Here is a 24985-nt window from a genome sequence, read left to right as displayed (position 1 = left end):
CGTGGGGCTGCCCTTGAGACTGACCCAGAAACTCCAGCGGGTGCAGAATGCCGCGGCGAGACTCCTTATGGGGTCTTCACTGCGAGATCACATTCACCCAGTACTATACCAGCTGCACTGGCTCCCAGTGGAGTACAGGATCAGGTTTAAGGTGCTGGTTTTAACCTTTAAAGCCCTACACGGCCTAGGACCCTCGTACCTACGGGACCGCCTCTCCTGGTATGCCCCACAAAGAAATCTACGGTCTGCAAATAATAACATCCTCAAGGTCCCAGGCCTCAGAGAGTTTAGGCTGGCCTCAACTAGAGCCAGGGCCTTCTCGGCTGCGGCTCCAATCTGGTGGAACGCTCTGTCACAAGAGACTAGGGCCCTGCGGGACCTGACATCTTTCCGCAGGGCCTGCAAGACAGAGTTGTTCCACCAGGCCTTTGGTCAGGGCGCAGCCTGACTCCCTCCTCTGGCGACCTGCACAGAATATTACTTAATTGGTTGCTATTAATTTGATTTTAATTAATTTTTATAATGAATATTTTGAATGTGTGATTATTTGATTGTTTGATTATTTGATTATTGTTAGCCGCCCTGAGCCCGGCTTCGGCTGGGGAGGGCGGGATATAAATAAAATTTATTATTATTATTATTATTTATTATTATGTGACCACTTTCTCCCAGCTGTCAAACATTGTGCACAAGCTGAAGTGAATTAGTGGTTTCTGGCATAAGGTTTCAAGCACACTACAGATGGCTTTTTAGTTGCCTTGCTCCAAAAGGACTTTTAAAGAGAAAGCTGGGATTGTTGAGTATAAAACAGATGGGGTTTTTTTAGGGGGAAAGTAAACTACCTCAGATCTCTATCTTTGACCATTCATGTTCCAACTCTAATATGAGCTCCTAGAGAGAAAAGGAAGCTAAGTGGTATGCATATCAAGGGAGACAGGTAGCAGAAAAGAAAGAGGACTTTCAGAATCTAGTAACATTTTTTTTAAAAAACAAAAATAACTTTATTTAGGGGCACATTGGGTCTTAAAGTATGCTGAGTTTTCCAGCTAATTCTGAATTCAGTGTTGACTCCAAGTTTTGGAGGACTTCCAGGCAAGATACTTTCAATGTGTTGCCCAAGTCCAGCATCTTCACTTGATATACTGTATTTTTCGCTCTATAAGACGCACCAGACCACAAGACGCACCTAGTTTTTGGAGGAGGAAAACAAGAAAAAAAATAATTCTGAATCTCAGAAGCCAGAACAGCAAGAGGGATCGCTGCGCAGTGAAAGCAGCGATCCCTCTCTCTGTTCTGGCTTCTGTGATAGCTGCGCAGCCTGCATTCGCTCCATAAGTCGCACACACATTTCCCCTTACTTTTTAGGAGGGAAAAAGTGAGTCTTATAGAGAAAAAAATACGTATGGTATGGTCTAGGCCAGTAGTTCTCATACTTTTTTCTTGGGCCACACTTTCAGAATAATTTTTTTTTCATGCCACACCATTTTTTTTATTGATAAGAAATACACTGGAAAACAACTCCTAGAAATGTATGAGTTATAACATAGAACACAACTACTTTATTAGATAATTGTGGCACATCCAGAAAGCATTAGACAATGCAGCCACATAAGACCATGAATCATGCCCAAAATATAATGATAAACGAGTCTTCTCCAGCACTCTGTTTGAATGGTGATTTTGGATCACAACTAGAATTGCACTCACTATCCCTTGTTGCTCTTTCTCTCATTTTGAAAAGATATCTGCCCATATTCTGCAAATTAAAAGAATTATTTTGATACTATACTACACTGATATGTTTAAATGTTTCTTCGGTTGTTCTTGAATCCTCTTGCCACATTTGCCATCCTCTCCTGCCGCACCAGTATAGCACAACATACCCTTTGAGAACCACAGGTCCAGTCTATGGCCTGAAGGCACATGAGGCCATGACTCTGCTGAAATTAAGAAGGTCTGGCCAGTACCTGGATGGGTGACTGAGAAACACATGGACACCATCTTGGGTGGGGATGGAAGAAAGGCAGGAAAATAAAGATGGTGGCTGCAACCACTTTCCCAAGTGCTTCACTCCTCAGCACTGAGCTGATCAGCACCATCCACTCCCACTGCTGCTTGACCACATCTCTGATTTATATGCCACTGGGGCATCATGAAATAGACTTTGCAGCCCTGCAAATAAATTACATGGATGGATGGATGGATGGATGGATGGATGGATGGATGGATGGAGGCATACCCCTTGCACCAGGGTCATAAAGGGGTCCCTGGAGGCAAGGGCCTAAGACCCTCCTCCCTCATTCTCCATCATGACCACTACAGCTGGCTCCTTGCTTGCTAGGGAGAAAGCTGATGAGAAAAGCAGGCAGTAGCAGCTGCTGTTCATCATCTTCGCAGCTGTTGCTACTTAGGGTCAAACTAAACCTTATGCTTAGCACATAGCATGCAGCCACATACCTTGTTTCTCTTAAATTAATTACAGCTTCAGGGGGCAATTATTACTGAGAGGGTAGTACATGTGGAGGGGAAGTTTGCTCCTTTGCTCTCCCAGCCATGGTGTTTCCCCTCCCTCAATAATGGCTTGCCATGCAGCTACAAGACGAAAGAAAGAAAGAAAGAAAGATCCTCATTGGTGCCAAGGCTGGATTAAATTCCTGGATTTTCAATACTAAACAGAAAGTAGCTCCGTGATGGACGTCTCCCATGCCAAAAGTAACAGTCCCACTTTCAAATTCTAATGACAAACAGAAGTTTCCAGCAACTTTAGTAACCCATACAAGACACTCTCTCTCTCTCTCTCTCTCTCTCTCTCTCTCTCTCTCTCTCTCATCTCTCTCTCATGACAGAACAAAATGTTCATTTTAATGTTTATCATTGTAACTGGGAAGAATCAGTGATAGAGTTTTCTTTAAGAAGGAGAAGAAAACCAGGAGTTTCAGAGAAGGGTGTAATCAAACATTATTTGATTATCAGAGTCCCTGGACTGCCTCATGTGGCCTTTTCTGCTGATTCTGACTCTGTGGAGGACTTTCACCAAACGGAGAAATGATTGTGACACACAATGTTGTGTCTGACTGCCACCAGTGGTGGGTGCGGTGGGTGTGGGCCACCCTGGGGGTCACCACTGGGGGGTGACAAAAGGCTGGGCGGCACTCACTCCTGGGAGAGATGCTGTGGCTTGGGCGCACGCCAGCTCCACACTGCCCAAACGGTCCACCTGCTGCCTCCCCCCCAGCTGTAGAGCGGCTGAGTGGGAGGAGGCAGGCAGACTCTGGGGGTCCTGCAGTGTGCCCTGCCCCTATGTGCTGTGCTGCTGAAAAGTGGAATAAAAATATACAGTGGTACCTTGGGTTACAGACATTTCAGGTTACAGACTCCGCTAACCCAGAAATAGTACCTTGGGTTAAGAACTTTACCTCAGGATGAGAACATAAATTGCACGGTGGCAGCGGGAGGCCCATTAGCTAAAGTGGCACCTCAGGTTAAGAACAGTTTCAGGTTAAGAACGGACCTCCAGAACGAATTAAGTTCTTAACCCGAGGCACCACTGTGCCTGTTTCAGGGCTGAAAAACAGAAGCATGTTGCTATGGCGGGAGAGTCACAAAATGACAAAATTGGGGGGAAGATGTTGCCATTGCTATCACATTATTGTCATTCAGAATTTACTCTTTCTGTGTGTACACCCACCCAACCACAGAGCCCAAGTTGCAAACCTGAGAAAATGTTGTAGACACCATACACACCCTGCAACCAAGAACACATTGCGACCCATTCTATGATGGAATCTTTCCTCCAGGCCTGATCTCAGTGAAGGGAGGGGAGCCCCATGGGCACCAGGGAAGGCCTCTCTGGGCACATGTGTGCCTGTGGACCCCACCTTTGCAACCCCTGACATACTGAGTTGGCCCCATCTTGCCCAGTACAGTCTCTTCAGAGAACTGGTGGCAGCTCAGGTAGGCTCACCAAGATTTCAGGCAAGGATCTTTCTAAGTTCTTTTCAACCAAGATCCTATAACCTTCAGCACTGAAAGTATTTGCTCTACTAACAATGTAAAATAATTTACATAAATGTGGAGCATATGCAAACAGAACATGGTTGGTTGTAAATGCCTCTTTAATAGAAGCAAAGAGTGTAATTGCTGTTTGATGTTTTGGATAGCATCTTAATTCCTAGTATATAATCTGGTTGTGAAAATGATTTTCTTTATTTGTTTAAAAGATCATGTTTCATTAGCGGCTTTGAGGCTAAAAAGAGGGGGACACCACAGACTGAACATAAATACTGGAACCTTTGTCTTGATACTTATCAGTTACAACATTCTTTCCACTTGTTGGATGAAGCATTGAGTTCTTATGAGAATTTTGGCCTATAATACAGCCATAGTTTCAACTTTACAGGAATAAAAAATATGGATTCAGTTGTAGCCAAAAGAAATGTTGCCATTATTTTTTCAGAGTCAGCATTTCATCTTCAGTGTTCCACTGACTTTTTAAATACTTCACATTGTGCTCTTAACCAAGATGACTGATTTGTGAGGACTTTTTGACCGTAGCCTGGTGTGCTTTTTATGTGAAATGCATTCAGAGCTTTTGTGCATATGATCTTCCTTTCTTATTATATATATTTTAAGTTTTCCAAAGTTTACCATAGAAACTTCAATGCATAGTAATTTTTTCTTTTCTTTTGTCAACTTCCCACCCCGTTTTCCATGGTGTTTTTATTTCTCTCCCTCTGCTGCATGCTGTCTTCTATCTCTTATACCATAACAACATTGCTATAAGTTCTAATTTCTTCTGTTACTCATAGTTCAAATCCTGCTCATGAGTTCATCATATTATAATATTTCTTTAAGTTATCTGAAAAAGGCTTCCATTCTTCCACAAAACATCAATCATTAGGTTCTCTTATTTTGGCTGTTAACTTTCCCAATTCTGCGTAGACCATCCCCTTAATTATCCATTCTTCTTTATGGGGAACTTCTTCCTTCCATTTTTGTGCATGGAGAATCCTAGCTGCAGATGCTACATACATAAACAGCTTAATCACCTTTTGGGGGACTTCCATCCTGATAACTCCTAAGAGTGTGCATATGAGTTTCCTAATTCACTTCATGGAAGAACAGTTCAGCTGCTCCTTGTGGGAATGTTCAGGGATGCAGGAGAGGATATATTGTTTGATTATACCCTTTCCAACTTGTGTTAACAAGTTCTACAATTTAGTAGACTAACACCCCCCTTTTTAAACCTGCACAGCGGATGTGTTTGCTCAGGCTTTCTAAAGCCTCTATAATAAGTTTCGTTAGTAATTTCCCCTTTTGTGCCTCATAAAAAGATAGACACGACACAGTCTTCTATAAGGCAGACTTAAATTACAAAACTAATATACACTTGGAATCTATCCCATAAAGAGACAGTCCCTTTGGCCAAGAGAGCATCTGTGGCTAAGCAGATGTTGCTTCTTTGACGAATGTGGTCAGAGAGAGAGAGAGATATGGCTGACCAGTCCTGCTCTTTTGTTACCTGGGCAGGTGAGGTCACGTCCACCTCTAGTCACATGTGAGCAAGTCTGTCCCAGCCTAGGAGAAACAGGAAGTTCCAACTGGCTGGTCCAGACATCCCCTTTTATGTCTACTCTAGGGATGTTGTACTTGACTGCTCATCCCACACCCCTCCCATGAAGCTGAGCTCCTTAGGTACACTGCAGTCAATAGTGTGTCCTTGTGGGTTGAGGGAGCTCTATTTTTGCTCTGCAGATCTTGCATCTCCAAGAGATGGAGTTGAATATATCTGTGTCTGTATCCACTGTTAGTGGCAGTAGGCCTCTGAATACCAATTACTGGGAATCACAAGTAGGCAGGTTCTGTTTTTGGGCTTCTCAAGGGCATCTGGTTGGCCACTGTTTGACTAGAAGCACCTTTGGTCTGATTCAGGAGGGCTATTCTTATGTTCTGATATTTAACAGTGGGAAAAGCAAGAATGCAAAAAAAAAGAAGAAGCAAATTTGTTCTTGGGATCGTGAAATAGGCTTTTTGGAAATATTTTTTTTTTAATGCAAAGACATCACAGTTTGGGATTCACATCCCTTCTCTTTATTGCATCCTCTCTGATGACGTTGCCTGACTTTCTGCAAAATGCACCTCACACTTCAAAACTATCAATACACAACAAAAGTCTTGTTACAGACTTTTATAACATGTCTTCATACCATGTCTATTCATTGCTAGACCATATGACACAGCCTGCAGCTGTGCAGGGCTCTCAGGTTTATGTGCATGTGGTGTGCATTCCCAGACAGTTCTTTCACTACAACAATCACTTCCCTATGCTTTAGTTAATCACTTAGACGTTATCTTGTCTGTCCAACTATTTGAGTCGGTACCATTGAAAAGACACGTTTGACAGAGGAATAATGTACCACTGATCCCTGTAAAAATAAAATAATTCATAACTTAACATGATTTAGGGTTCGTATTTAAACTTACAAATGTGTTCGGGTTCTGCAACACTGGAATTTTAAATATTAGAAACCATCAAATTTGTATTCACAGTTTTGCTGATGAAGTCAGTCTCAAAGATACCATAGTTAACACTAACCATGGTTTGCTGGTTTGAGTAAAACATGAGACTCTTAATCCTCACGGTCATGGGTTCAAGACCCATGTTGGATGAAAGATTCCTGAATTGCAGGAGTTTGGACTAGATGACCTTCATCATCCCTTCCAACTCTTCTATCATTCTATGATTCTTTGCTGAAACCTCAAGAAAAGCCACAGGCAAACCTTGGAAACCACGAGTCTGGGTTTGGATGACATACTAGTACCAAACCATGGTGTCGCTCACAGCAGTTTTGCAGAAGGAAAACCAAAAGAGCTACAATATCTTCTCTGGGAGCCTTCACGCTCACATGTCCATACTAAGCCATTGTTTGGCTTAGCATCACTTATGAACCAGCTTGATGATAGTGTTACTAGCTCTCTCACTTACCACAGGTTCTGATCTCCATTTTTTCTTGGAGCTTTTGAATAGGAAGCCATACATGGTTTGCAAGAATCTGAAGACCTGGCTTTCTCTTTTAGCATATTTAGGACACTGCAGTGAGAAGAATCTGGGTAGGAAGGTTAGACTAAGTACTCCCCCCCCCTTGTTTTAATAACACATGCAGCTTGTTGTTTAGACTTTCACCTGCTACCGAACCAAAGTTACACCAGGGGCAAATTAACTAGTCATTGAAGAGGAAACTAAAGTGACTCCTGAAGGTTTGAAGTTAACCTTTACTGTTCTTCCTCTGGAAATATCTTACCAAACACACTTGTATGGTCAGGCGGTGGGTTGCACTGCTTCTTTCTTTTCTTTTCCATTGTGCTAACTTCTCTCTTTGCCACTCTGCACTGACACTAATCATTATTAACTTTTAGGTGATATATAACATGAAATAATATTTCACAGGCAAGCACAAAGCATTGAGCGACAGCATAGCTTTATGTGATACATAAAACGGTGAGGGGCATAAACCTTCTCCTTCAATAATCCTGCTGTTAATTCCCATCCCTTATCCTTTCACATGAGGAGACAGATCATCTGAGTTTTCTGAGGGCCATGTGAGTCTTCCTCAGTGATTCAAAGACTGCTTGTGCTCCCCCTCTCCTATCTAGCCAGATGTCTTACTAAGACTCTTCAACTAGTATTGCCAATATTTGGGAATGGTGGGAGTTATAGTCCAGCAACATCTGGAGAAATTCAGGTTTTGCACCCCTGGTCTAAGGCAAATTCTATCTGGTGTCACAGGAATTGGAAGCCTGAAGTTCTCCAGATATTGTTGGCCTCCAGCTCCAATCAGACCCGGCCATTATCTGGAGATGATTAGAAGTGGAATCCAAAAACACTTGGATTGCTACAGGTTTTGCACTCCTGTGCTATCATGTCAAGCCATTAGTGGAAGATACTAGTTGCTAGTTCTCCCCTCCTGGGTAGAAACGTAACCTGCAACTCTCCTTTGAGAGATAGGTAAACTGGGTGGTGGTGGCAGATAAAGTTGAGTTGTTGCAGAATGGCCTTGGCCTCAAGGCAGATGGGCAACTTCCACACTCATTCTAAGACATGACAGTGGAAGCTGACAGTTTGAGAGATCATGAGCTACAAAATCCCATCATGTCCTCATTCATATTTCACATATGGGAGTAAATTGAATTAGATGTTTTGCTTCAAACCATTTATTTCATCTCTCTCTTTTTCTTCGTAAGACATTAAACAGCTGGACTTGTTTGTCAAACAAAATGAAATTAAAAGCAGCTAAGAAACATTGCTGGCTCTGTGGATTGTCTTTTTTTAAAAAGAAGTGCTTGATATCTGAGCCTCATGAATAACAGCTTGTATTATTTATTAGCAAAAGACGGTCTTATTAAAACTGTGCCATGTGTTGCAATTATTGTATTGGTTTCTGTTTAATTTTTCATTACGACCATCTAAGGGGTGGGGGTGGGGGAACCACATGCAGGAATAAAAACATTTTATATGGGACTGGAATCTACACCAAAGCTTTTTGCTTAATGTAAATGATCTCAGGGAAGTCAATACGTAAGTGGGCTCGCAGCCCTTGTCTCTTTTTCCAGCTTTGTATTGTTTGATCGCAGTGTGCCAGTGAAAAGTTCATGCAGAATGAGCAGATGCTGCAGCTCGAACTGACCTAGTTCTCAAAAACAGAAGAGACGGCAGGCCTGCACCTGGTGGTCTGTGCCATTTTCAGGCCGCAGGTGGGGACTCACATGGTCAGATGCTCTTCCATACATAATAGTCCCTGCACATAGAAAATACCATGTCATGGAGAAAGGTAGGCTAGAACCTACAGACACAATGGCTGTGTATACACTGTGTCTTTAAAGCACATTTGAGGCACACTCCTTCCCTCAAAGAATCCTGAGCACTGTAATTTCCCTGCCACAGTTACAATTCCTAGTAACCCTTCACAAACTGCGGAGTAACTAGTGATGGGAGACATGCCCAAATTGTCATCATCTTCACTGCTATTAGAGGCGCTGCTCATAGAAGCACTGCTATTTTTCAAGATATCAATAGAAATAAAATATTCATTCATTTATTCATTCGTTTTATGTTTTGCTTTTCTCCCACTGCAGGACCCAAAGCAGCTTACAGCATAAATTAAATCAGATACAACTAAAACACACACAATTCATATAAATATTTTAAAAATCAATTAAAGAAGTAACTTTATTGAAAACAGCACTGAAAATATTTTAACCATTTTAAAGCATGCACACACAAACTCTGTGCTGCTTCCAACACACATAAAAATAATACAGCATCAAACATGAATAGCAACAATCTGATCCAGTATAAAAAGTCACAATAACTTTAAAATAAACAACTTACATCAAATAAAGCAATATTCAAAAATCCAATAGAATCCAATAGGGAACAGTAAAATTAATCATCAGCAAATAATAATTAAACAGTTTACACTTTACAATAAAGAATTACTAATTTATAATCTATAAAAATAACAGCAAATCACAAACATATGAAACTATGTAAAAGAATCAAACTGAGAAACAAGGACACACAATTTATAATTATATATAGGCCCAGGGAGCCTTAAGTCTCTCTCCCCTCAGTTCAACACATGCCCTCAGCAGACTCTGCAGAACAGCCAGTTTGTGGCCAAAGGTCTGCTGGACCAAAAAATATCTGCCTACTGATAAAAGCCAAGCAAAGAAAGAGCCAGCCTAGCCCACAATGGAAGAGAGTTCCCCAATCTGGGAGAAACTACTGACAACGCCCTCTCTCGTGTCCACGCAAAATGTGCCTGCAATGGCCATGGGACCAAGAGAAGATCTCAAAGCCTGGTAGGCTCACGGAGGGAGATCTGGTTCTTCAGAGACCCTTGACACAAGCAATACAGAGCTTTGTAAACCTAAAAGACCGAAATGACCTTGTTGCTGTGAGGTTGCTATGATTAATACTTTGGCTGTTATGTAAAGTTGTTAACCAGGAGGAGGTATGGCAGAGAAAACCTTTCTGGCTTCTGTTTTTAAGCACTAGAAATAAAATGTTCTGTTAGATGAAACCTGTGTTTTGGGTTTTCCCCTCCCTTTGAAAAAGGACAGAGGAAGGAAGCAGATTAGGTTGTGCCACCTTTCTGGCACCTGTTGGCGTAATAATAATGGTCTCTGAGGGAGATAAGAGACTGATTACGTGATCATGTGTGTGAGGCCCATGGATATATGCCTAATAATACACATCTACTGTTAGCATACTTGAGGGCTTAGGTTCTTGGTCCAAACGCAACATATCAGAAAAGGATTTAATTCTTGTCACATAGTCACAGCTGTGTTTGCATCATCTGTGCCCGTCTGCAGTGGCTTCACACACAGAGACATACAGCGAGAGTTATTTTATTGTTTGTTTTGGGCAGGAAGTTGGAGGAACTTCTTGGGGATGAAATTTCAGCTCTGCCCCTTTGGTTATGAAACATTTGCTCCCATAGAACAAGGCTTCTAAGAAACCGTTCCAGGAATAAGTCATAATGGATCTCTAGTTTATATGAACATGTCAACATTTTTGCCCATCTTAAAAAACAAAAACATGACTCAGCAGAGCAAGCCTGGATCTTTCAAAACAGAGGTAGCAACTCTTCACCACCACCGCCACCTCAAGTACTGTGTTTTCTCAGGGGTAATCTGTTTAATAATAATAATAATAATAATAATAATAATAATAATAATAATAATAATGTGACCCCAATTTTCTTTTTCTTTCACTTCTTATTGAATCACCTTAAAAAATAAACAAATTAAGAAAATATTCTGACTTATCTGGACTGTGGATCAGGCTGTCTGCTGTTGAATTCCTGGATCAGGGTTTATTTATTTATTTGGCTCACAGCGAGTCATCTCTGTAAGCAGTACATGACATTTTTATAGTCTGTGTGGGATTTTCAATTGTTATGGCCTTGTCGTTCGATATTTGTACTACAGAAGTGTCCAGAGGAATACGATTAGTTCCACTAAGCTGCCTTGCACTGATTCCCGTACTTGTTTCCTTGAGAATTATCAATGGCTCAGTAATGCCTCATGCAACCCCCATGCAAAGAACAAATACCTTCACCGGGAGGTTCCTAAGCCCGGATGTTACTGCACCCACTTCTCAAATCTCTTTGCTCTGTGTATTTTAAAAATCAAGAATGTTTTATCCATGATTTCCTTATGAAGAGACATAATGAAGCACCACTTGCAGCTTTTTGAAATGCAGATTGGATTTCATACTCACAGAATTCTCAGTAGGAAAAATCCAAAGCGTACTTGTGACCAAGCACATGAAAGTCCATAATGAGGTGACTGTCTGCTTATCTGGTGATCTATAGGTTGCATCTGGGAGGGAAAGACTGTCCTGAGGCAAAGATCTGGTCTAACAGCCATGGGATGCTACTGAATCACTCTATACATTGAGTGCCTCCTTTGCAAAGCTTCTATTTCATGTCCCACAGCCTAGTTATGCTAGAAAATTTAGTTTTAAGATGATTTACACCCAGGAACACCCCAAAGACATGCATGATATTAGTTTGTTCCAATGTGGATAATGTGACATCTTGATCTTGTTACCCTCTTATCATCATAAATACCAGTCAAACCTGGCTCCAGGTTTGACCATGCTTTCTTCCCCTTTCATTCATTTTTTGGCCCTTCCAGACCATCACTCTTTTGTGGGTGGGATTCAATAACATCCCAACAAATTCAGATTATGCTGTTAAGTAGATTGGGTGCACCTGCACAACCAATCTACTTCCAAGCCCTCCCCATTCCATAATTTTCGCAGTAAAGAGAGTGATGGGGAAAGTGTGGAATGACCATTAATTGTTCGCTGTGACACTATATAAACTCCTCGCAGTTTGATTCAGAATTGCTTCAGTGCTTGTTTGGAGAAAAATATGGTGGCTTTCCTAGAGTTCCCTCCCAGCTCTTAAAGCTAGAGGAAGTGTGTTAATGGTACTATGCACATGTTTACTCTACAATTCTGCAAGAATTAATCATTCCCAGCACCAGCCATGGCTCAGAGCTGCTTGGAATTAAACTTCCAACCCCCACACCAACAAAGATACCCAGGAGCAAGAGAGGCTTTCGAGCTTGATAGGAAACAGAAACCACTTATTCACTCATTCATTCATTTTATTATTTATTATTAAAGTGTTTGCAATAAATAATCAAGAAAAGTGACTCAGTTTGAGAAGTTGCCCATCAAAAAGGCAGGGTAGAAATAAAATACTACTACTACTACTACTACTACTACTACTACTACTACTGTAGTGGTACCTCAGGTTAAGAACTTAATTCGTTCTGGAGGTCCGTTCTTAACCTGAAACTGTTTTAAACCTGAGGTAGCACTTAAACTAATGGGGCCACCTGCTGCTGCTGTGCCGCCGCACCACTGCGCTGCAATTTCTGTTCTCATCCTGAAGCAAAGTTCTTAACCTGAGGTACTATTTCTGGGTTAGCAGAGTCTGTTACCTGAAGCGTCTGTAACCTGAGGTACCACTGTACTAGTGTAGCCTTACTGGAGTTCACCGATTGGGTCTGCATTGTTGGTTGAATGGTCTTTCTACTCCATGGGTGGAAAATCACAGCCTGGGGGCTGAATGTGGTTTCATTGATCCTCAAGCCTCTCCACCTGAACGCTTCTTGGGCCCCACCCTCACTGGCCCTGCTTTGTATCCCGAATGGTTTTGCTTGGCTTAAATGTGTCCTTGGACACTGATAATGCCTCTTGCTTGTTTGGACAGAAGAGAGAGAGAGGTATGCAGAAACTAATTGTACAGAAGTACAGTTTACATTCATTGCATCACACATTTTTGTCTCTGACTCTGCCTACCACTGGCATGTAGCCATCAGAATACTGCTCAGAAGAGAACGTGGCCCCTTGGGTTGAAAAAGTTTCTCCACCCCTCATTAACACCAACATTTCAGCAAAGGTTTCACACTTTTAAAAATTTGTACATGTTTTGTACAGGTACACCTGCTAAATGTTGACTGCACATGTTCAGAATCCAAGACAGACAAGACATCTTTATTTGTATATTGTTTGATTCCTATAACAAGCAGGAATTTGACAAATTTGTACTTGAAACCAGGTAATTACAAACAGTGGCAACATCACTATTTTGTGTTAAGGACTATTCATTCATTCATTCAAATGATGAAACAATAAAATGATGAAACAATAAAAAACATTTCAAAAACAATTCCACTATGGATGCAAACCAGGAAAGATCTCAACTCAAAAGGCTTTTGGAAAGAGGAAGATCTTCAGTAAGTTGCAGAAAGACAACAGAGATGGTGCCTTCCTAATATTCAAGGGGAGGGAATTTCAAAGGGCAAATGCCATGACAATGAAGGCCCAATTCCTTCACTGAGCAGAACAGAACCTCCTGGTAAGAGGATATCTGCAGGAGGTCCTCACCTGCAGAAGGCAGTGATCAACTAGGTATGTTAGAGGTGGGATGACCTTTCAGGTATCCTGGTCCCAAGCTGTTTAGGACTTTGTACATCAAAACCAGCACCTTGAACATAGCCTGGTAGCTAATTTGGAGCCTGTGGACTTTGTGCTCCCTCATACCTCCATGACTATAGAGGAGCTGTGACAGGAGTGCCTGCTGTCTTCTACCCTTTGATAGTTTGGTGCCAACACAGCACTCACATATCAAATATCTGGACTTAAACACTGGCAAGAGAACATGAATACCAAGATAAACTATGTCTAGGAACAATAATGTCAGGGACTGGGTAGAGGAGGAATGGTGGAGACCGCCTCCCCATTCTGACCCTTCCAGGGAGGAGGAAGAGGAAGACAGGGGTTTGAGGGAGGTCACAGCTCAGAGGCAGATGAAGGAAAAAGCTGGAAAATCATGGGAGAGACAGAGCAACAGCTGGCTGATGTGTTGTCATTAGAAAGCATTCCATACCCACCATCTCCCAGAACCCAGCGGGCCTTAAAAGTAGGAGAGCAAAGAGATTGAAGATAGAGGGCACTTAGCGGCACCCATAGAGGAGGTGAGGACAACGACAAATGAGGAAGTGGGAGAGACGGGTGTGTGTGGAGAATCACTCAGGACAATAGCATTATCCAAGAGGCTGGGTTCTGTAGCCTCTCTCTATAAAGTTTGAAATAACAAAGGACTGTAACAAGCTTTTCCTTGTCTTTATACGTTCCTGGGCAACCAGCCGGAAGCCCCTGACAGCATCTTGACAAATAAGGGCATTGCACCTTGATGAGTGCTCAACCCAATAAAGACATAAAACCTTGGAAAATATATTGAAGATCATCAACCTAATTTCCCATTAAAACAAGCCACTTATTCAAGAGGCAGGGAGGCCAAGTATAAAGTTTTGAGCAGAATATTTTATTGCTTTATCCAAGGGCTAGAACAAAAGGATTTGAGCAATATTTGTAACACAGCAGTACAGACTGTTCAAATGAGGCTGAGGTTTGGCATGAAGTTTAATTACATTTAATTAAATAAGAAGATATCAAATATATTCCATCTTAAAAGTAACTTAGGTGGAAAAATTAACATATACCGGGTATCTGCCCCATATTGGTGCTACTATGCTGTTATGTTGCTGTTGTTTTTAAGTCTAGATCCTTCCCCTCCCCTCACTTTAAACTTCTTCCATGTGGATCCCAAGCATTCTGGTGGCTAAACCTCCCTTGGGATATTCTAAATGCCAACTAAATAATAGATTATATGAAACATCTGGTTAAATAAATGAGTAACTCAGTAGTTGGCAGCTGATGAACTAATTAAGAGCCACAATACAAGTTTCAGACATACGAACCAAACATTTGAAAAGATCTTATGCCATTCCAGATGTTTTGGATGAAAAGGAATGAAAAATAATGGGGTCACCATATTTTTGAGATCAAAATTACAGTGAAAATCAGGTTCTTTGTGCAAATACATAGCAGTAAAAAAGAAACACAGCAGCCATCTTGTATACAAAAAGACAAAGGTAAACCTGAACTTTGGTGGTATGAAAAGTTACAGGATTTCAGCAGGGAGTTATGGGATATGCACTGATGAGAAATCAAGCAGTGTGACCAGCTCAAAATATCTGCGGGCACAAACAGTATTGAAAGTAGGATTGCATGTGGCTGCCCTGTTATCTTCATGAGCACAAATCATCTTGAATGTGCAATAAAAAAGAGGTCTGAAGGAGCCTTAAGTACTACTTACAGAACAAGGGATTTCTATGGCCAGTGCTTTTTTCCCCCTAAAAAATGTTTAGGGGTACTCTCATTTTCCTATTCATATTGAAATACTGCCCCTCAATGAGGCCAAACTTAGATTCACAAAATGTTTAGGGGTATGTGTTCCCCTGCACAACGCCCCCCCCCCCCCGAAAAAAGCACTGTTTATAGCCTTTTCACTTCATAGATTCTTGGCCTCCCCTGGGCTAAATTAAGAGACAGATGCTACTGCTTTTTATATAGGACAGTGATGAAAGTCCTATGGATCTGCAGCATAAGATTTAAACCTGGTGCCAGACCCTCCTAGACTATTCTCAATTTCATTTCACGAACTGTTACTTTCTGGCCAGAATACAACCCTGCTATTGTTACCAGAGAAGCTGAACTTCCGGGAATTGGTTTTTAACAGAAATGAACAACTGATGCAAAGTGCTGGGACAAGTACTGAGGGGTGATGAACTCTTCCCTCTACAGGCTTCCAAACAGATGCATACACTTGATAGGAAGCCAAACCTCTCTGCGCTAGTATGCCAGTGTCACTCAGTCACGAACTGGAGCAACATCCTTCTGTCTATATTGGAAAATAAATCTTCTGGATAACCTCTGACTCTGAAACTTCACAGAAGCTGAGATTGGTAGGATATTGCAGCTGACACCTGAAAACACCCTGAGTATCATGTACATAGCAAAAACCCTTTTAACAGTTTGTCACTTACATGGCAATACAGCCTCCAATTATTATTAGCCTGAAAAGAATTGAAGTGATGACTAAAAGTTAATATAAATAACCATTCTTTTAACAATCTGTGTAACGTAAGTCTGTTCTACTCCTACATGAAAAGTTGCTTTGAAATCATTCTTCCCATGGGGAACAGGCAAAGTTTTCTTAAAACATTTTTAACATTTTTGAAGAGATGTAAAAGGTTTAAATTTCACACAGGCCCTTGTTTAAGCATATCCTGCTGTGTGGGGCATGCTTTGGCCTACAGTGGTCTGTTTGGCTGGGATGTACATATTATGCTGCTCATTTCTCAACGCTGGTCTATCATTTCGGACAACATACTTACGCAATAGGAAAGCCTAAACTCAGTTAACAATGAACTCCCCCAGTTGAAATTACTTACATATTTGTGTTCAGCAAATAATTCCTAAGAATTTTCATAAATCCCAAATGAGACAGGTAGAAAAATATGAAGCAGTGGGTTTTGGATAAGAACTCAAATGCTGAAATATCATTAACCGTGTCTGTCAAAGAGTTGCTCATTAGGAGTTACAATGAACAGAAGTTGCTAGAAAACTGAACATTATCTGAGAATTTCATCTTTTGTTTGAGTCATTTCTAAAATTATTCTGGGTTATATTCTGGGTGGGAAACTGTTGGTTGTTGACTGTTTTGGACATTGCAACAAGTATTGGTTTACTGTGGACGACAGTTTCAGGAAATCATTATTTGTTTGCCTGTTCAAGGTTGCTTTTGCTCCTGGTCTCCAAGAAACAGAAACAGAAATAAAGGCAACTGAAAAGATATTTGCTTGCTAGTTGAAGCTGTTGAGGTCAGAACCTTGATAGAGAAAAGGTGTGTGCAAGTCTTTCTCATGCCAGTTTTAGAGTAATTGAGCTTCCAGATGCGAAATACAACTGAATTAGAGAAGGTACATTGTTCATTATTAATTTTCTTCCTTTGTACATGGACCACTTAGGGCCTGATTCCATGGGTGAGCTTGAGCTTCATCTGTGCAAACCATCACTTGTACCACTACTGCAGCTAGTTGAAATTCTATTTCGGAAAGGGTGGATAAACCAACTAGCTTTGCCCTGCTTGCCATAAATTCTTTGCAGGGGCTTCTGCAAAGGTTCAGCAAAGGTTGCTGCACAAACCCTGATTCTTGATCCCAAAATGAGTAGCATAGCTGCTCTCATATAACACACATATGATGCAGCAAGAGCCAGATGACTGCTGAAATTGCTTCAGTTCTGGAGGCTGCTTTTGAGCGGGTCGTATGGCTGAATTGGAACATAGGATGCAGACCATTGGTCCATCTAACTTAGTATCATCTTCACTGACTGGCAGCAGCTCTCCAGGGTGTCAGGCTTTCCTAGCTCTATCTAAAAATGCCAGGGATTGAAGCTGGGACCTTCTGTATGCAAAGCTGATTCTTGACCACTGAGCTACAGCCCTTCCCCAAAGGATCCCAGCATAGGCTGGATGGGTACCAATCGTACACAGGGACTTGCAATAAAAATCTACTGGTATCTTGGATAGCTGCAAAGCCTTCCCTCTCCCTGGGTTCCCAAATTGAGCCACCAGTTTAATTAAACCTATGGTGATAGTTTTGCTTTAACATATGCAATATGTTATAGGCCGCTCCAATCTCTCTCAAGTGGTAGCAAGATTACAGGGGTCCTGGCAGTTAACCGGAGTTTGTGTCTCCTTGGGAAATACGAGGCACGGCGGAAACTAGTGTCTTTATGAAATAAGGTTTATTTGCACTTATTTACACCCGGGTTTTGAGAACAAGGGTGGTGCTGTGGTCTAAACCACAGAGCCTAGGGCTTGCCGATCGGAAGGTCGGCAGTTCAAATCTCTGTGATGGGGTGAGCTCCCATTGTTCGGTACCTGCTCCTGCCAACTTAGCAGTTCAAAATCATGTCAAAGTGCAAGTAGATAAATAGGTACTGCTCCAGTGGGAAGGTAAACGGCGTTTCCGTGCGCTGCTCTGGTTCGCCAGAAGTGGCTTAGTCATGCTGGCCACATGACCCAGAAGCTGTACGCTGGCTCCCTCGGCCAATAAAGCGAGATGAGCGCCGCAACCCCAGAGTTGTCCGCGACTGGACCTAATGGTCAGGGGTAACTTTACTTTTTACACCTGGGTTTTATGAAATCTAAAGGGGGGCTTCCCAGTAGTGCAGCACTGGATTCAGAGGCATCCTAAGCAACATTCCTGTGCCAGTCAGCATGCGCCATCCTTCGTAGCAGCACTTTCAGAAAATACCTCCTCCCCTTTTGCTTCCTGCATCCCTCTCCCGTCACCCTGGCAACCTCTGTTTACAAGTGGCACAGCTCAGTGATTAGAGTGTGAGACTCTTAATCTCGGGGTAATGTGTTTGAGCCCCTCATGGGACAAAAGATTCCTGCATTGCAGGGGGTTGAACCAGAGATCTCCTGTGGTCCCTTCGAGCTCTACAGTTCTATGATTCTGTGATTCTCAAGCCCATAGCAAAAGGCATTCCGCCCCTGTTGCTTACATCAGGCGAATGGTAATCCTATTCCAAAAAGCTACTGAGCAGAGAGTCTGATGTTTTGCCATGGTTTGCCATTATCAAACGAACCAGGACATTACCAGCCTTTTGTTTCTTCAAGACCCACCTCTAGTGAGCCGTTGTCTGACTGGCCTCATGAGGAAGCCAGCCAGTATAATTTCCAGCACTTTTTAAATTAATGAAATTATGGGTTTGCTCAAATTCTAACCCTTCCCTGAATGGAGAAGTTATTGGGCTGCAGGGTCTGCCCCTTCTCAGACTCATAATAATATCATTACACTCCAAAGGGATTATTAACACCATTGTATTGACATAGATAGATATATTTTTATTTCTGCATTTCAAACTGCAGAGTGGGAACCATATTTAAAATATATGATTCAAAGTTTCCCAGGGACAAGTTGCATCCTGAGAGGGTCAGATGAGGAGAAGTCTAAACCACAGCTGGGAGATGATGCCATTAGCTCTCAAAGGGGCCACTAGCAGCATGAAAGAACTCAGTTTTTCTATCTTTCGTCATGTTTAAATTTTAAAAAACCTACAAACCACCTTGGTTGGCTTAGCATAAAGGTTATATTATAAATGCAATTAAAAACAAAACAAAATCCCTGCATAGATCATTGAACTCAACATTAAACCACAACGAAGTTCTGACTACCATTAACACATAATACATTGAGTGGAGACAGTAGTTGGGTGTGACAGAAGAATATATGATAATATTTTATTTTTACACATAGGAAGAATAAATCCTAAATCCATTATAGCTGTCTGTTTTCAGACATTTTCTGAAAATGTGCACCTTGGTGGTTTAGATTTCCTTTCCTCCTGTGGCTTGAAAAATAGTGGCCAGAAGATCTGTTTTGTTACCTTTTGGTCATGAGGCAGCAAAAAATAAATCCACAATGAAGACAATGGAAAACATTTTAAACTCTCTTTTTATGAGGTGTTCACCAGAAATTGCTGATGCATGAAATCGGATCGTCCTGAGTTTAAAATTTCACAAGCTGTGCTGTGCTACTTTCACTGCCCTTATAATCCTAAATGTTGAGGCCCACAAATGCAGGAGAAGGAACCCTCCACAGATGAATTTATAACTACTTGGTCACTGGAAATTCTTTTTTACTATTAAAAGTTGATAAAATTGCAAATGCAAGCAGTTTTGCATTGCATTGCCTTAAAATCAGAATTCCAAATGCAGATTCCAAACCGGGGAAGGGCTACTTGGAAGGTCCGAGGTTTTGCATCCAAAAGGTTTCAGGTTCAGTCCTTGGCATCTCTAGGTGGGGTTGGTAAATACCGTATTTTTTGCTCTATAAGACTCACTTTTTCCCTCCTAAAAAGTAAGGGGAAATGTGTGTGCGTCTTATGGAGCGAATGCAGGCTACGCAGCTATCCCAGAAGCCAGACCAGCAAGAGGGATTGCTGCTTTCACTGCGCAGCGATCCCTCTTGCTGGTCTGGCTTCTGAGATTCAGAATATTTTTTTTCTTGTTTTCTTCCTCCAAAAACTAGGTGCGTCTTGTGGTCTGGTGCGTCTTATAGAGCAGAAATACGGTATCCTTCTCTGAAATTCTGGATAGCTGCTGTTGGTTGGTACAAACACTGACCTAGATGGACTTGATATAAATAAGCTTTTAACATTCATTGACTGTACTTTTCTTTAAAAAATCTAACTAGAAGGTCCATATTCTTCCAAAGTCTTATTTTTTTAATGTTGAGTTTTATACAGTATTATCTGGCTTTTTGTTTTTGTTAAAATCTCTACTGCTACTATCTTGTTTTGTTTTATTTTATAATTTGTTTTATAATTTTTATCTATATGTAGTTCACACGTTTTTAAATGTTGGTAGCCACTCTGAGAAGTATCTGTTGCCCGAAGAGCACCATATAAACTCATTAAAGAAATAAATAAAGTTAATCATCCTTAAATGCTGCTGGCGCCAGTCAGGCTTGAGTTAATAGCAACTGCTTTAACCTGTTGACTTAACTGCATCTTTAGTTGGACTTGAACCAATGAGGTAGATCATCTGCTTTCTTCAGTCCCTGGCATCTCCAGGTAGGGCTGGGAGCATCTCCTGTCTCAAAACCTGGATGGATGCTGTCAGTCAATGTAGACAACAGTGAGCTAGATAACTAATGGGCCAGATTCTGTGTATAACAGGTTCCTATGAGACCTGTAGCACCTTAATGATTTAGGACACAGGTCTGTCAAAGAGCTTGGGGATGTCTCTGACTGAGGTCCCGAAAGAACTCCAGCCTGCACAGTATGCTAAAACACACCAGCAAAACTGACTGTTGTAATTCTGTGCAACACTGATTGTCTCAAAGAACACGTGCACTGTCATCCTATACTAGGGAACCACGCCTACTGAAGATGAAGTGACTTTCTTCTTTCTTTCTTTCTTTCTTTCTTTCTTTCTTTCTTTCTTTTTTCTTCTTTCTTTGGTGATCACTCGTAGCTGAGTAAGATTGTCTTCTATAACCACGGTTTTAACAATGAGTCCGTAAGTGGCTGTGGATCCACATATCCTTCCACAGTAGGAACATGGTTTGTGGGCAGGAGTTGATCATGGTGTGGATTTGCCAAGCGTGCCTTCCTCTTAGCACATTTCTCCCTTGCATCCTGAGTTTGAGTGTCTTCAAAGCCCATGACACCTTTGGTAAAGGCTGCTCTCCAATTGGAGCACTAGTGGGCAAGTGTTTCCTAGTTGCTGGTGTTTATACTGCATTTTTAAAAATTTGCCTTGAGACAGTCTTTATACCTCTTTTGTTGAGCACCAGCATTACATTTTCCATTTTTAAGTTCGGAATAGAATAGTTGCTTTAGAAGAAGATAATCAGGCATCCGCACTACATGACCAGTCCAACGAAGTTGACGTTGAAGAATCATTGCTTCAACACTAGTGATCTTTGCTTCTTCCAGTACACTGGTATTAGTTCGTTTGTCTTCCCAAGTGATGTGTAAAATTTTTGGAGACACCACTGATGGGATCTTTGGAGGAGTTGGAGATGGCGTTTATAAGTGGTCCATGTTTCACAAGCATATAGTAAGGCTGGTAGTACAATAGCTTTGTAAACAAGCATTTTGGTTTCCCTGCAAATGTCCCGGTCCTCAAACACTCTGCACTTCAATCGGGAGAAAGCCACACGCGCAGAGCTCAGGCGATGCTGGATTTCGGCATCAATGTTGGCCCAGGTAGAAGAAGTGATCAACATTTTCCAACGTTACAGGGTGTGGGCTACGTAGAAACCTTAGATGTGAATGTGGGGTGCAATCCCTCCCCATCAAAGTTGACAGGAAAACTGCCACTTATTGTGAACTAAATAGTGAATGGAAGTATTTCATTCCGTAAAGGCACAAGCATGGACTGGGAATAGTTCCTTTGGTGGCATCTTGAGCTAGAACCAGTTCCTTTTAAAAATGACCTTTGCAAGCTCTGCAGGGCAGATATGGCTAAGCTCCAATGATCACTGTGTACACCAATATTGGTGCAGTTATACAGAAGTCACATTTCCTTTCCACACACACCCAAACACAGGGCTGGACATTTTGATGCCTGCAGAAGCTGAGCAGGCTGACAGTTGAATCTTACTCAACACTGTCCAGGGGGCAGCGCCCTCCCCGGCAGAGCAGCTTAGGGGGTGCAAAGCATGTACAGCTCTGTCCACTGTTTTCTGGTCCTCAGCACCAGCACCATCTAGTGCCACATTGTATATTGCACTTAAAACACACTTAAAACTTTTTCTTTGTAGCTGTATAGCTGAGTCCCAGGTACCGCACAAGAGAATCTGGTTACGACAGGCTTTTCTGCTACTTCCAGACATAAGGAAGACTGACTCAGGAAGAACATTGTACACTGGGAGCAGAAGCACACTGCCTGGCTTCTGAGGGCTGCACAAAGAAAGAGGTCCCACCCAAGTCTCATTGAAGAAACAGGCGTTCACACAATACATTTAAAACACATGACTCCCTCCTCCCAAATAATAATCCTGGAAATCCTAGTTTGCTAAAGGTGCACAGTTCCAACGATTCTTTGAGGGGAATCAATGTGTTTTAAATGCATGCTGTGTATGGGGCCCTAAACATGGACCCTGACTTAAAAATATAGCAGTAGAATGGCCACATTCAGAGAAGGCTCCTGCATCTTTTGTAGCAAGCTGCCTGCTAAACTTCCCTCTTTTAACACACTATTAAAGGTGCAATAACCCTTTCCTCTTTTCCATCTGGCCATCCTACTTAAAGACAGTGCAGACAGCGGCCGCTATCTTCTTGCATTTTAAAGAAATTGTGCTTTACTGGAGCACGGTTCCCTCTAGCACTACAGAGTTCAAGCAGTGCTGCAACAGTTTGGGGGCTCCATGATTTTGTCATGTTTTCAGTTGTTCCTTGGTGGACACTGGTGAAGCCAGACACCAAAGACAGGCTGCAGTAAGACTTTGGTATTATACAGGGTTTTAACTTTTGCCATGAATCTTACAGATAGTTGGTAATAGTACAAAATCTTTATTAGTTAAGCTCTGGAGCGTCTCAGAGTGTTCTGCTACTTTCACAAAATAATAGAGACTTTGGCAGAAGCATTCCCTGATGAAACTCAGTGTGTGAGGCAAAAGGTGCAGTCAACTGGGAGCTGAACAGCTGAAGTTCATAAGGGGAAGTGTCTGCAAAGACCTCTGTTGGTGTCCATGCTATGAGGCAATGTTCAAAAAACTCATTGCCTTAGTTTTGGTTTGGTCGAAAGTGGCTGAGGTACCTGAAAGTTTGTGGTCTTTGGGATCTGTGCCCCAAGGTTTTCCATTTCCTTCCCTCAAGTTCCCATCAAAGCACTACTTTCTATTGAATTGCTCATTATTTATCTTGCTGAGATTTTTTCCCCTGTGATGGCTTAACTGGAGATGCCATAATTTTTATCCGAAGGCTTCATCTGGACAAAACATTCCACCATTTGCAATAACAGTTTCTCTTTAAATAATGTACTAAATTGGGGGGTGGGGACTTTTTAAGATTCATAATCTCTGTCCTGGGTGGGCTTGGGCAATTTTTAGTTTCTAATCTTTCATTTTCACATCTGTAAAAATGATATCACAGTCTAGGATTTGTTGGGATGATAAATAAAGCACAACACCAATAAACTGATTAATAATTAGAATTCATAGCAGCCATTACTTCTTGATAATAATGTGGAACAAGATTTGCCATCTACGCACATCCAGCTCTACACATTGGTTAGAAACAATTTCAGTGGTGAATTTAACAGTTCAGGGTAGCATGATGAGGACACAGTGTGGCCATTTTGAAAATTGCAAGCAGCTTTTGCAAACTTACCTTCCAGGTTCTTCTTGGGTGACCATGTGCCCAACTCTGCAGAGAGCAGTCCTCTGAATGAATTTGCTGTTTGAAGAGTTGTCAAGTTCAAATCTGGTTTAAAGTTAGAGAAGGGCCATAGCTCAGTGGTAGAGCATGTGTTTTGCATGCAACCCCTGGCATCTCCTGGTAGGTCTGGGAGAAAGTATCTGAAACCCTGGAAAGCCACTGCCTTTCTCTATTGAGACAGGTTACCTAGCTACAATGCTCCACACAACGGTGAGATGTTTTGCATTTCCATATAAATTATACAAAATATTTCTAAATTTGCATTTATACATATAAATTAGCATATGCACATTTTATGTAAGTCCACATCTTCTTTCTGAGTGATGTGTTTCCTTTCTTTCGGGATATGTACAGGTCTTCTCCTGTAAAGGCGCAATGGGATATTTAATAGGAAAACAAATGCAAGGAAGTAGCAACATGAAACTTTGACTTACTGGTTGTTCCTCCACTCCATAGAGAAAACTAGGTGCATTTGGAGAAAGATTCCAGCTTTGCTGTCTCCATGCATATCCCATTCATTTCCTAAAGTCTTTCATTCAGAAATTAACTGTGGCTCACTGCACGAGGGGGAAAAAACTTAGCTAGATGTGTGAAGCCGACTTCCAAGATACATCTAAGGCCATATTCGTTTAATACCTTGCAGGTATTAAATTTCTTTTCTCTTTTATTATTTAAAACATTCCTTTAACCCTCTTCATCAATAATATCCAGGCAATTCAAAAGAATACAAACTACAGCAATGAACAGACACAGGAGAAAATGGCAGGATATTTATTTACCACAGATGACAGCACTGCTCATGCTGGAAGATCCATGATTCTTGACAGTGTCCAGTTCTGTCTTCACCTGAAAGCAAATTCCACTGCAATCAACGAGGCTTATGTGTACTTTTGTTACCCAAGAAAATCTTCAATAAAAACAGTTTTAAAAAATTAGACCTGGTTCTCACTGTGGTAGCCAACTTGAGTTGAGCTATAGCACTTCAGACTGCAGTTGGTGACTGAATGCTCCTCCATACAAATCCCTGCATATAGAGAACCAAGGTAATGGTTATAGCCTAGCCTTCTCCCTGATAGGCTAGTTTCCAATATTCAG

This window comes from Podarcis gaigeae, assembly GCF_964106915.1.
Source record: "Podarcis gaigeae genome assembly, chromosome: 4".
In the NCBI taxonomy this organism is placed as follows: domain Eukaryota; kingdom Metazoa; phylum Chordata; class Lepidosauria; order Squamata; family Lacertidae; genus Podarcis; species Podarcis gaigeae.
This window is presented reverse-complemented; position numbering follows the sequence as displayed.